This window comes from Olea europaea, chromosome 11 (assembly GCF_002742605.1).
Source record: "Olea europaea var. sylvestris chromosome 11, O_europaea_v1, whole genome shotgun sequence".
NCBI lineage: Eukaryota > Viridiplantae > Streptophyta > Magnoliopsida > Lamiales > Oleaceae > Olea > Olea europaea.
This window is the reverse complement of record NC_036247.1, coordinates 22,441,978-22,452,932: the sequence shown is the minus strand read 5'-3', so window position 1 is coordinate 22,452,932 and position 10,955 is coordinate 22,441,978. Positions and strand designations below refer to the sequence as shown.

Below are 10,955 nucleotides of genomic sequence, written 5' to 3'. Positions count from 1 at the left end.
TGATACTGTAACAAACAATTTAAAATATTAAAGGTTGTCAAACATGGGTTTATTCTACTAGCTGAGGTGAATTCGTCGATATTTTGATTTGTACTAGCCATTCTAGTTTATCTAAAATAACATTTTGAAAATTATTTTGGTTTTGCAAAATTATAAGATAATTATTGATGATTTTGCATTCTTAACATCGTGGATGGATAAATTTTATCTAGTTTAGAAAATATATTTCGTTACAAAAGTAACCCTCATTTTGAACCCTATAAATACAGATCCTGATTTTCAATAAAATACACAAGTGAATTTTGACTCATTTATTTCTTCTCTTTTTTTTTTTTTTTCTAGTTCTCCCAATTATAATTGGTTTATAATCATAACCTAAATTTTTTATCTAATTATTTTGATAGTGTAATATATGTATTATTGCTCGACCACAATGTATTAAGATAGAAAGTAAATAATGCTGAGAATGAATGTATAGTTTGAACCGTTAAACAATACCTCAAATCCTAACGAAGGATATTTTATAATGTGGTTTGCTAATTGTCAATTTAACTAAACAATTTCTTCAATATTAAGGAGAGAAATTAAGAAATTGAAAATAATATTCATAATATATCATTATATTGTCTAGATCCTCACAAAAATAATTCGAGCCAAGCGTTTGAAAGATAATTCATTTAGATACATTCAATGATCAAAGAAATTTATAGTATTTTACACACCAACTTTAAATGCTCAAACTTGAATTGGCTTCGTGGAAGTATAATTTGTTAACATTATATCTAATATATCTATGGCACACTTAAAGAGTGAATACAATTGATTTTAAGAAAAAATCTCTAAAAGTAAATAGAACAAATAAGGAAGATGGTCCCATTTAGGAAGCGTATATTTAGGAAGAACATATAAAAATAACTAATTATAAAATTTCAAAAGATGTTCAAGTGTTAAAAAAATTGAAAATAGAGATATCTCATTAAGTTATGTTGTTATTGAAAAAAAAAATAGAATTGAAAGGAAAAACTCAATTTGTCAAATCAAATCGATAGAAGAAATGATTGACCAAATAAATGGATGCAGTCCTAGCAAAAATAAATCTACTTTTTGAATCGACAGCCCCAACACCTAAAGTTGCGTACTTGTGTGGGAAAGAAAATGAAAAATATAAAGTCATGCATAATATATAATGTATGACTCTTAACATAATGAATTTCGGAAAAACTTGTATAAATAGATAAATTATCTCGTGGGGGATGCAATCACAATTCTCTATGTAGTTAGCTTGACAATGAATGAAATTTGATATGCATATATTAAATGTAGTTATAACCAACTTACTTTGTATGGTTTTAATATTATCATTAAAGGACTTTTTGTTCGAAGCATATAATTCAATTAATATCATCAAATGGGTAGTCAATATGCATTGTACTCTTTTTTCCTTGACCAGAATTTTGTCTCATTGAATTTTCCAAGCAAGATTTTTAATTAAACAACTTTTGTGGTGTATTCAAAAAAATAATGTACTCTTTTTTATTCATTAAAATTTTTTCCAAAGGGTTTTTCTTAATAAAGTTTTAACGAGGCATATTCTTTGTGTAATGATGTCCATAACCTACAAAACATTACCCTCAAAATAATACTCATTTATGTATGAGACTTTCGAATCATCATGTTATTACAATCATCAAAGATTGATAAATATTTCATATGAAGCAGTGTTATTTGAAAACTATACAAGACAATATATAATATGCTTCACCAGGAATTTCAAACGTACAAGATATGGGTCACTCAATACAAAAAATTTCGCTTATTGATTTTCTAGTATTTTACGTGTCACGACAATTAGGAATAGAGAATCTATGTCACCAGAATTTTTTGACAAGGTTTTATCGAAACGACATTTTACTAAAATTATTTGTACTCCTTTTCATCTATTGATATGTTTGTACCCTCGGATTTTGCCAAACAATGTTTCAATGAGATAACAACTGTACAAATAATCATCAAATGAGGAGTGTTGTAAAACTATAAGATAAATATTAATGATCATACAGTCTTATTATCATACATAGGTAAGTGTTATATAATTTAGAGAGTCTATTTCGTTACAATTATAACTCTCAATTTGAATGCTATAATTACGTGTCTTGATTCTCAATAAAATACACAATTGAATTATGACTCATTTATTTCTTGTCTTTTTCTCTCTAGTTTATAACATTTAGAAATTTTATTTTCCTTTCAAAATAATCACTTTGCTCGTATAAATAGAAAATTCTATAATTTGCTCTTTGTTAAAATTTTAAAAGATCAAGTACATTAATATATGCTATGATTTATTACTCTACCGTTTAAATGATTTATTTATTTATTTTTATTTTTATTGTTATTTTAAGTTGAGGTTACTTCATACCATTTTACATCTTAAAAATTTTTCTAACATTTATACATATTATTTTTAGTTTTAGTTTTTGATGTTTTCTTTCTTTTTTATGAGAAAATTTTAAGAAGTGAAGATAAATATACATAAGCTGTTCATAGAAGTATACAACTTGATATAAAATAAAAAATAAAATTGTTAATATGTTTTTGAAAGAAAAAAAATATTGTGTTGTCAAGATACTTGAATTGATATTAAAACTAATTAAGGAAATAGATATTTAAGATTAAAAAAAAAAAAACCCGATGGGCGATTATTGGAAACCAATATTTGGAAGAGTAATAAGGGGTATTTTGATCTGTTGTGCCGCTATAAATGGCAAATTTAAAATTTTTCTGTCTCTTTTCAAAATTTATTTTTGATACCAATGATTAATCCAACATGCAAATAAATGTGCCAAATATGATATATATAAATCATAAATAAATCTAAATATATATTAAGGCTTGTTTGATTAAGAAAAAAAATTTAATTTTTTGATAAATTGTGATAAAAATCAATAAAATGTGTTGTTGAAAAGTTGTGAGTTCAATGAAATATATTATTAAAATTTAATTTTTGACTTTGATTTAAATTTTAATCAAAATTTCAACCGAACCACACATGGGCTAAGTATAAATATGATCAAAAGAAAACATTAATGAACAATTCTCGTTGTATAGAATTGTTCTTACATAAGAAAACCATAAGTCTCACAAAGGCTCGGCCCACTACGTGACCCAATGTAATAAAAAATAAAAAATAAAATAAAATCCTGTCCCACCCATGTGTGAAACCTTTGTAAGAGATCTGTAAACTAGAATTTTGTACACCCAGCCCGGTTGAACATTAATATGCATATTATTACATTAGAGTGCGCATTTTATTTTATTTTCTTTTTGGTTTGAAGGCAAATGGAAACCTTCTATTAACTTAAGCTACTGCAAATTCAAAATGTAGAATGCAGTCCTATATGGTACTAAAATCTTGTAAAATAACAAAAACAACAATTTATAGTAACAAAAAAGCTAAAATAATCGCCCTCAGGACACATTTTCAAGTGGTAAAAGGGGAGGGTGGAGAAATCTAACTTTGCTTGAGGCTGCCGCGTCAAGGGTTCGAATTCTGAAATATGGATTTGGCTCTTGGGTAAGTGCAAGTGTACAAGCAGCCTTCCACCCTGTACCCTTGGAGGCATAATCTGCGATTTACCTCCCTCACGATACCCCAGGGCAGGGGCGGTAAGGAACCCTTAAGGTTGGGGTTCAACCTTTTTTTTTTAAAAAAACTAAAATAATCGACGCAATAGCTTCCAAAGCAACACACAGTATGCTTTGGAAATCGTTATTATGAGTTTCGGAGGAAATCGTTTTAGCCCGCAAAAAATAAAAATTCTTCATGAAGCCAGCTGGAAGACGTTGCATCGCTGGGAGGGTTTAGCAGGCACCACGCACAGCTCCTCATAACCCCGTGTTAACGTTCTCAATCGGATCAAATTATGTACATTTTGCATTATGTATTTTAGTCATTGATAACAAAAAAATATACATTTTGAAAAGTGAAAATTAATATATATACAAATTTACAATAAATAGCTAAATAGACCAAAATATTCTTAATTCAAAGAATAAATTATGCCTTACACATTAAATTATATAACACTTTACATAATCATGTTACACATATTTTACTAAATATTATACTTTGATTGAAAGATGGTAAAGAATGTTTACAAAATTTATGATTTCATTTCTTTACACTACAGCATGAAAAAATAGAAAATTAATTTTAACAAACTAATATTGCTGAAAAATACGGCAAAACTTTCATTTGATTTTTTCCAACATTATGAACTGGATTGTAAAGAATGTGTAGTCGAAAAGAAAAGAGGGAAAAATGTATTTTGATATTAAAAAAAAAAAAATCAGGAATCAAACAAGTCCTAAATATAAATATGATTTAAAGAAAACATTTCTGCACATTATTACATTAGGGTACACATTTTTTCCCCCTATTTGGTTTGAAGGCAAATGGAAACACTTCCCATTAACTTGAGCTGCTGCGATCACGAATTGTAGAATACAATCCAACAGGGTACTAAAATCATGTTAAAAAAAAAGTCACTTTAATCCCCACATGAAGAATGAAGTGACAAGAACCACAATAAAAAGAAAAATTATTGAAGTCATTACGAGCATTGGAGGAAATCGTTTTATTACATCCTAAAACATAAAAATTCACAATGCAGAAGATGTTGCAAGCTGGCATTTCGAACAGTTCCTCACGTTTTCGTTCTCAATTGGATCAAATTCTACACATTTTGTATGGAACCGCTCGTCATACAATTTTCAATAATCGTAACTTTCCCTACGGAGAACAGACCTTGTGAAATTAATGTTAGGCTCCTTGATTTTCGACTTCTTCAGCTTAGACTTGGCATTTTCAATAGCACGACTACTTACACTCCTACATCCAAATAGATCAATGTACTCAAGGTCCAAGCACCCTTCACAGATCAGATTAAGTCCATTATCCGTCAACTTGGAACCTTGGAGTTCAACATGCAAAAGATGAGGCATTAATATTCCAATGGCAGCAGCTTCTTCATCCTCATCCATTGGATTGGCATTCAGATACTCATTCGGGATGATTCCAAAGTGTGAGGAAGGATCCACCCAGATCATCATATTCCGCATAAGAATATGCAAGTTAGGACAATGTGATCCGATGGTTGTCAATGACTTGAAAGATATTTTACAACAGCAGCTGATATCGAGCTCCTTAAGCTTGGGACATCCAGAAGCTATTTCAGCCATAATTGAATCAGACACACGAGGACATCTCTTAATAGAGAGAACTTGAAGATTTGGACACCTGTTTGGTTGGTTGATAAAAATTGTGAGTACTGTGAAATATTAGTCTGGAGAAAAAGGAGTTTTAAGAAATAGGAGTCAAACAAGGGTCGTAGAAAAGCATTGGATGCATTAATAAGACTTGGCTCTAATGATTGCTGATTCATTTCTAATGTGAAGAAAAGAAAGTCACAACTTTGTAATGTATCAAATATTCTTTCCATTTCAGTATTAATTGAAAGAAGATGCAAATCATGGTCATAATCATGGTGAGATTAAGAATTTAATCAACGATATTAAGCTCATTTTGATTTCCATTTTCATTACTGAAACTGTCCACACACAAGCCTGAAACTGTCCACACACAAGCTGCAATCAATAACTTGAACTAAAATAGATAAATCCGGAAGAAATAAACAACAATCAGCCCAAAATATTGACGGTAAAAGCAAGTTGAACAATAATTTCGTGTCCGGTCAAATAGAAATTTCCATCTCCACCCAAGCTGCCAATGGGATAAATCAAATCGATAACTAAAAGAATAATTTAAGGAAGTAATCACAAATGAGTGAGCGGATACACAAGAAAATAAACAAAAATACCTTTGAGCAACCAAAAAGAGGGAGCGGTTCGAGCAGTGTCTAAAGGATATTATATCAAAATGATTGCTGAAAATAAATAAAATTCCTACTTTGTATAATCCATCAGATATGGGAACTAAGGTGATACCTTTAAATAAGTTTCAAAACTGTTTAAAGATGTTATCTATTGATTCTTTTCATTGATTGTACAGGTACTTGAAGCAAATGACATTATAAATGTTGGTGAAGCTCGTAGGTGCACTATAGCCTTAAGTTTTGGAAGCAATGTGGAGATTGTTGAGAATTAAACCTGTGGCAGTAAAAGATGTGCTTCCAAAATTGAAGAAAACGTGTTTTACAAATAGCAACTCTATTAGTTGAGGCAATCAACAAGATCTTGACAAGCGGCACTATTGTGGCTGTCCAATCTTATGCTAGTGACTTGCAATATATAAATCTGGAGTGACTCCATTGACCGGCAGATTCCGAGGGGAGAAAAATTCAGAAATTATTCTTCTTGTTGAGTCCGACTCGCCCCTTTCTCTCTCTACAAGAATTCCTAATTTCTTGGTGATTTAGGGTTCCAATACTTGAGTGATTATAGTTATTAAATGCATATGTAATGCTGTGAATCGAGAGCCAGAATCTATTCTTGCTGCTGGGAATGATTTTCAGATTTGAGAGACATTATTCTTCATCTTGGAAGCCCGTATCTGGTCTCTCTTTCTTCCCTGCATGAAAACCATTATTCTAGGTGATAAATGGGTTCTTATCTGGAGAATATTCTTGGGTTTGGGTCAGATTTCTGGTCGTTTTCTTTCCTATGTGAGAATTCCATTTTTGGTTATTAAGGCTCACATATTTTGGTGGTTCCAGTGAATGAATGCTGAGAAATCTTTTGTAACGTGATAGACCCATATAGTTGTGGACTGCTAGGTGTTATCTTTACAAGAATCTGTGAGATTTGCAAGTGAGCAGTGGCGGGTTTTGGAAGATCTGTGTAATCTTGGGCTGATTCCTTAGTGGATGTTATTATGCCTTGTGATTTCTCTTGAGATAAGTCTTGGTGACTTTATTTCTGTTGTACTACTGAAACATTCTTGTATTTTACTGTCTGTTTTTTGGGGCTTTATAGTGCAACCGAACTTTATCCATTTTAATGGATGTTCAACGGGGGAATAAGCGTTAGAAGTGGTCGCCGAACCTCTGAGGATTCGGCCGAAAAAATCTTTTGTTCATTTTACAATTTTCTGCACTTTATTTTACTGTTTTTTGTGTTTGGTTTAAATCTTGATTAATTCTTAGACACTCCTCGACTTTTCAGTGATATCAAAGCAATCTTGGACTACTGGAGCGTCTCTAATTCCTGTGAATTGACTGGATTCTGAAACTTTCCTTCAAACTGCAATAAACATTGGCTGGTGGAAATTGAGTTTTATCAAACTCGTTTGGTGAGATCTTTACTGTATTCTGTAATTAGGTTTTACAGTAGAGTCTATAGGAATTGATATCTCCGTTCTTTGTGATTCTGCCTCTTATACTTAGTGCTAAGTGTTTACTATTTGTGAAAATTGTATAAGTGCATTGGTCATTGGCCCCTGATCCCCTAGTCTGCCTGCAGTATTTTTATTGTGTGTCCGTATGTGTTCTTGAAATCAAACTTGTGTACTGTGAACTTTCTTGCTGAATCTTGTCATAGCCACTACTAAGTTTGAATTGAGCATGTTTAATTGGAGAGGGACTTTAATATGTGGAGCCAAAAATGAGGGCTATCTTAATGCAAACGAAATGTGCTAAAGCCTTAGATAATTCATAGCCTACTGAAATGTCTGTTGCTAAAAGAACTGAGTTAGAAGCAATAGCATGGAGTACTATTTTCTTGTACCTTTCGGACAATGTGATCAGGTGTATAGGTGAAATTAAAACTCATGAAGAATTGTGGACCAAATTGAAAGTTCAATATGAGCCAAAAACTGTTCCAAACAAATTTTTTTGCTAAAACAATTCTTTTCTTTCAAAATGGACCTTTCGGTTGACTTGGATGAAAACTTGGACAGATTTACAAAATTGACTCAGGACCTTGCCAACTGTGATGAGAAATTATTTGAGGATCAGCTGGCTGTGGTCTTGTTAAACTCCATTAGTAATAGGCATAGAGACTTAACGAATGCCTTGGAATATGGAAGAGATGAGCCTACCACAGATATCACCATAAATGCCTTAAGAAATAAGGTTCTTGAATTAAAATCAGATTGTATCAACCATCAAAATGGAGAAAATCTTTTGTTAAAGGGGAAAAATGTTGGTAAATCTAATTTCCATTCAAAATTTCAAAGTGACCCTAAGAAAAGGAACAATGACAAAATGAAATCCAAAACTAAGGCAAATGAAAAGAAATATTTTTATTGTGGTAAGTTGGGTCACTTTGCAAATGATTGTTACAAAAAGCAAAATGATTTGAAAGGATAGAAGCTAAGTGAAGGTAATGCTGTTATGTCCTATGATAAGAAACAAATTGATAATGGACTGGTTCTTGTAAATGTTGAAAGGAACGTGAATCAAGAATGGATTCTTGATTCGGGTTGCTCTTTCCACATATGCCCTAATAAAAACTATTTTTTGGATTTTGAACAAACAAAAGGAGGCCAAGTTATTATGGGAAACAACATGATCTGCAAAGTGAAAGGTATTGGAACAATAAAATTGCTTTTGGAAAATGACTATTTTATTATTAAAAGATGACAGATTTGTTCCTGAATTAGAAAGAAACCTTGTGTCTCTAAGAATGTTGGATGACATGGAGTTTGACATAAAATTGGGTCAAAGACACATTAAAATCTTTAGGGATAGTGACTTGATCACTTGATTCACTTCTATCCCAAAGAGATATGGTTTATACTTTCTAAATGCAAAACCTTTATTGGGTCTTTCAGCAGCTATTTTAGATGATGAATTTAACCTTGCAAAATTGTGGCATTGTAAACTTGCTCACATTGGGGTAAAAGGTTTAAAGACTTTACAAAATAAAAGTGTATTTGGAAAATCGAATATTGGTGAATTTGCTAAATCTGAACAATGTTTAATTGGAAAGCAAGTTAAATTACATTTTCCCACTAGTACTCATAAATCAAAGCAAATTCTAGAATACTTACATGCTGATTTGTGGGGTCCTGCATCCACCCCTACATTGTCTGGTTAAAAGTATTATTTGCTTATTATTGATGATTTCTCAAGAAAAATTTGGGTATTTCTTTTGAAAACTAAAGATAAAACATTTACTACATTTAAAGATTAGAAAACCCAAATTGAAAATCAAACTGATTTGAACATCAAAACTTTGAGAATGGACAATGGACTAGAATTTTGCAATTATGAGTTTAATGATTTTTGCAAGATGCATGGCATCTTAAGACATAGGACTGTAACATACACACCCCAACAAAATGGCATTGCAAAAAGAATGAATAGAACTTTGTTGAATAAAGTTAGATGCATGCTTTTAAGTTCGGGCTTGCCCAAATTATTTTGGGGTAAAGCTGTTAAAACTGCTGCATATTTGATTATTAGAAGTCCTACAAGTGCTTTATGTGCCTGAATCTGTGTAGACACAAAAGTCTGTGATTTATTTTTACTTGAAAACATTTGGTTGTGCTGCATATGCTCATCAAAACATTGGTAAACTTGAACCTAGATCACTTAAATGTGTGTTTTTGGGCTATGCTGAAAATATTAAAAGTTACAGGCTGTGGGTTTATGGGGAAAAAGGTTACATGATTATCATAAGAAGGGATGTGGTCTTTAATCAATCATGTATGCCATGTTTGGAAGGGAAAAAGGGAAATTTGACTGAAAATGATGTCCAAATTGAGGTGGAGCCTATTAAAATAGATGATACCAGTTCTTTCCCCTTAGAAACAGCAACTAATGAGGCTGACCAGAATGAAAATGAGCCTGATTTGGTCGAACCTGATTTATGTGATGACATAAATATACCTCTAGATAAATACCAGCTCACTAAAGATAGGGATAAGAGGCAAATTAGACCACCGGCTAGGTTCAACAGTGATGACTTTGTGTCTTTGTTCACTTACCAAGAAGAAATTGAAACTGAACCTAGTTCCTATCATGAATCCTTGAAATCTAAAGATTCTAAGCGGTGGTTGAGTGCTATGGAAGAAGAAATGTCTTCCTTATATAAGAATGAAACTTGGGAATTGGTTGACAAACCAAAGGATAAGAAACTAGTTGATTGCAAGTGGATTTATAAAATAAAGGAGGGGGAAGGTGGCATTAATAATGTTAGATACAAAGTTAGACTAGTTGCTAAGGGTTTCACACGAAAATAGGGTGTGGATTATGATGAGATTTTTTCCCCCGTGGTTAAATATACAACTATAAGATGTATTCTTGCTTTAGTTGTGCAATTTAAATGGAAACTTGATCAACTAGATGTAAAAACTGCATTCTTGTATGATGAATTGGATGAAGTGATCTACATCAGACAGCCTCTAGGATTTATTAAAGGATCCTGAAAAAATTGTGTGTTTGTTGAAAAAATCATTATATGGCCTAAAACAAGCTCCAAGAGAATGGTATAAAAGATTTGATTCATTTGTCTTGAAGCTTAGGTTTAGTAGAAACAATTATGATACATGTCTTTATTGTAAAGGAAGTGGAGGTAAAGATTCATTGTATCTTGTGCTTTATGTTGATGATATGCTTCTTGCTACTGCCAATAAATCTAAAATTGATGATATCAAACACAAATTAAAATCAGAATTTGATATAAAGGATCTTGGTCCCGCTAAGAAAATACTTGGCATGCAAATTATTAGAGATGAGAAATCTGATTTCTTGTTCTTATGTCAACAAGATTATGTGAATAAGATCCTAAAGAGGTTTAATATGTTTGATTGTAAACTTGTGACTTTACCCCTTACTAATCACTTTATATTAACATCTGATTCGTGTCCTAAAACTGGAGATGAACTTGAAAGAATGTCTAAAATTCCTTATGCTAAAGCTATAGGTTCAGTCATGTACTTAATGATTTGCACCAGACCTGATTTGACTTTTAGTATTAGTGTTTTGAGTAGA

The 10,955-nt window shown here is 31.6% G+C and overlaps 1 long non-coding RNA gene and 1 pseudogene across 1 annotated transcript in view; one reads left to right on the top strand and one right to left on the bottom strand.

Annotated features, from left to right (window-relative positions):
• Positions 1–4,383: 4,383 nt before the first annotated feature.
• LOC111404587 overlaps positions 4,384–10,955 on the bottom strand; it is a 13,084-nt pseudogene continuing 6,512 nt past the window's right edge.
• LOC111403785 overlaps positions 5,884–10,955 on the top strand; it is an 8,189-nt gene continuing 3,117 nt past the window's right edge. The window contains exon 1 of the long non-coding RNA XR_002704534.1: positions 5,884–7,309. This is a non-coding gene — a long non-coding RNA (uncharacterized LOC111403785). The remainder of the gene's footprint in view (positions 7,310–10,955) is intronic.